Below are 3,440 nucleotides of genomic sequence, written 5' to 3' on the forward strand. Positions count from 1 at the left end.
TCTCTGTAGTTCTAATGCTCCAAATTTCGAGAAAAGTTTTCGCAAAAATTGTCTTCGAGTTTTGTGCGTTTTCCCTTTATTATATCAATAATCCTAGTCCCCTTCCGAAATAGTGAGATGTCATTTTCAGATAAACCTATATGCGATTGATTGACTTTCGGCCGAACCCAACGATTCTACCCGGACCAGACCCAAACCTTAACTGGCCTAGTTCTGCTGAGCAAATGGCCCATCTCGTCGCTGGGCTGCTTGCTCTTTTTCTCTGTAGCTTGCTGCTGTCAGAGACGCCAGGATATTATTTCTTTTTAAAAATCCACAATATTTCGAAATGAACACAGACATCCAAAACTGAAAAAAAGGGCAGACCCAGTGCCTGAGGCTCCCACATGAGTGGGGTCTGGGGAAAGGAAAAACCGAGACAAGTCTTCCTCCGTAAAATCTTCGAAGAGGCTGTTTCAAACTCATGATCTAGTGACTTAGTGAGATAGTTCTCACCACTACACTAGGTCTGCCCTTTGAAACTGAGGGCGTCAGTTAAATGAGCCTACTGGAGAACTAGCTCGAAATGAACCACAAATGTATACAGTGAGTTTACGTTGTGGATAGTGGATAGTTTTTTTTTCCTCAAGATTTTCTGGGTTGTGTGCAACAGTCTATCTTTGCTATGTAGTATGGAGATCCCATATTCCTTAGGCGACAATCAATCTTGTGAATGGATATAGTCATATAGTACTACCTCTCTATTTTTAAACTTAGGATGATGTTCTAGACATTAGTTCTCAAATCAATTACTCCCTCCGTTGTAACTTAATTTATGGTTATTTTCACCTTTCTACATACTCCAATTTTTATTATAGCCCTGTTCGTTTGGCTGATAAGCTATGGCTGAAAGTATTGTCGACTGAAAAAGTATGACTTATAAGCCAAGTGAACAGGGCGCATGTATCTAGACATATCATATATCTAAGTGTATAGTAAAATCTAAGTACTTAGAAAAGCTAAAATGACTTATAATTGAGGACAGAGGGATGTATTTGATTTGAACATAGCACCCCTCCATTTTTTTTTGGAATCGACTATAGGCCTCGTTCGCTGGTCTGAAACTTGATTGAAATTGGCTGGTTTTGTGAGAGAAGAACACTGTAGCGGCTGGTTGATGAACAGTGTTTTATGAGGAGGAACAACCGGCTGATCTGAAAAAACCAGACCAAGGTTCAGTTATTTCTCTCCACGCTTGGTTCACTTTCTTCACTAGTTTGGTTCAGTTTGCATGCGTCCTACTAAAGTTCGCTTTCAACTTCTCACTAGAGATGCTCCGAGTTTCCTAAATTCAGAATACAGAGTGATCAAACTCGGCCTCATGTTTCGCTAGGTACAACGAATTTTTCTATTCCGCACAGTTGTAGTGGAGTGACCTTTATAATTATGGTTGGCTTAGGTTATAGGTTCACTAAAGTTAACGAATTGATACGAAAACTTTAGATCAAGCATGAGAACAAGAATAAGTTCTTAAGCTGCCTTTGTAATGCTTCAAGTTCCTTTTGTACTCCTATAATAAGAGCTAAATTATGACATCCAGTGAGATTTCTTTTCAGAAAATTATCTTAGGAGAAGAGAAACACGTACGCAAAAAAAAAAAAAGAGAGTACTTCTAGTCCATAAACCATAATAATTACTACACCCACGGAATGGTATTGAGGAGAACAAAAATTACTTGAATTAACAGAAAATTTAGTTTTTATCTCATCTGATTCACGGGAACAAAACGAATCATGCAATCGATCCATTCCCGTTGACCAGTGCAGCGGCAGCCTTCATCTTGCCGGCGACCTCCCCAATCGCTCGCCGGGAAGGCCCTTCCGACGACCACGCCCGCTTCGAAGCCTGACGCAGCTCTCTCGCCCGGCCGCGCACCGCGCTTCCCTTCTCCCCCTCCATGAGCTCCCTCACCGCGGCCGCGATCTCCTCGCGCGTCACCAATCCGTGGCCGTCGCCGCGCGCCGCCGGCCGCAGGGCCACGCCGGTCACCTCGGTCAGGATGGCCGCGTTCGTCTTCTGCTCCGCGTACAGTGGCCACGCGACCATCGGCACGCCGGCCGCCACGCTCTCCAGCGTCGAGTTCCAGCCGCAGTGCGATACGAAGGACGCCGTCGCCGGGTGGGACAGCACGCGCACCTACGGCGCCCACGCCACGACGGCGAGGCCCCGGCCGCTCGTCCTTTCCAAGAATCCCTCTGGCAGCCATGCCAGTGGGTCGTCCTTGTCGCCGGGGATCGTCCCCAGGGCGCAGGGGTTGCCGTCGAGGCTCGGCATGCGAACGACCCAAAGAAACCTGTGGCCGCTCATCTCCAGCCCGGCGGCGAACTCGGCCGTCTGCTCCACGGATAGCGCGCCCCCGGTGCCGAAGGAGATGTATACCACCGAGTCCTCCGGCTGGCGATCCAGCCACTCCAAGCATGCCGAGCCGATTCATCGGCTTCTTCGCTGGAGCTTGACCGGACGAAGGGCCCCACAGGGTACACCGGCGGGAACGCGCCATCCTCGGCGTCCCGCTTGAACGTTTCCGCCATGGCGACCTCCAGCTCCTCGAAGCTGTTGACCAAGAAGCCGTCGGCACGGCCGTATCTCCGCGCGTCCTCAACGAGATAGGCGTACACCGGGTCGTTCCGGTCCCGGAACCCCTCTGGGAGGTCGGCGTGGCGGAGAACCGGGCCTCCAGGGAGCGGGAGCGGGTCCGGGAGGTCACGGTATTCGCCGGTGATGGCGTCGTCGCCATGGAGCTCCACAATGTGGCGCATGATGGAGATCATGGCTAAGCTGTTCGCGAAGAATACGTACCCCTGCGCGCCGAGCTCCGCGCCGAGCGGCAGCGCCGCGGTTCCGAAGAAGTCGCAGACGAGCGCGGTCACCGGGCCGTGGCTGGCGCCCTCCAGGAGCGCGCGGAGGTGTGGCAGCGAGCGCCGGACGAGCTCGAACATGAGGGTACCGAAGCCGATGTCTGGCGGGAGGTCGTCGAGGGACACGGCAGGGAGCACCGCGGTCGCGACTGAGGACGGCAGCGAGGACAGCACCGCGGCTTCCTTGGCTGGGTCGGACATGCCGGTGAGCGTGACCAGCGTGACCGCGAAGCCATGGTCCGTGGCGAGCCGCCGCGCGAGCTCCACCAGCGGGATGAGGTGGCCCGCTCCGGGGCTCGCGAACAGCACAACCTCAACCTGCTGCTGTGACGGAAGCTTCTCCATGAGCTCCGACGGCGACGGCCACTCGGTCGACGCCGACGATGTGTCACTTGCACCGGTGGTCGTCGCAGCCATGTTGAAATGTCACCCTCGCACACGTATGGTTGGTGTGCCTAGGTGGCGCCTCACTTCGTAGTAGTTTTGAGCGTTATGTCAAACAATGCATGGCCACGGCGCACAATGGAGCCCTCTCTAGCTAGA

General features: G+C 52.6%; 1 pseudogene; it reads right to left on the minus strand.

Moving 5' to 3' along the window:
* Positions 1-1,634: 1,634 nt before the first annotated feature.
* LOC136463158 (hydroquinone glucosyltransferase-like) lies at positions 1,635-3,440 on the minus strand (annotated as a pseudogene).

This window comes from Miscanthus floridulus, chromosome 7 (genome assembly GCF_019320115.1).
Source record: "Miscanthus floridulus cultivar M001 chromosome 7, ASM1932011v1, whole genome shotgun sequence".
Classification (NCBI taxonomy): Eukaryota; Viridiplantae; Streptophyta; class Magnoliopsida; order Poales; family Poaceae; genus Miscanthus; species Miscanthus floridulus.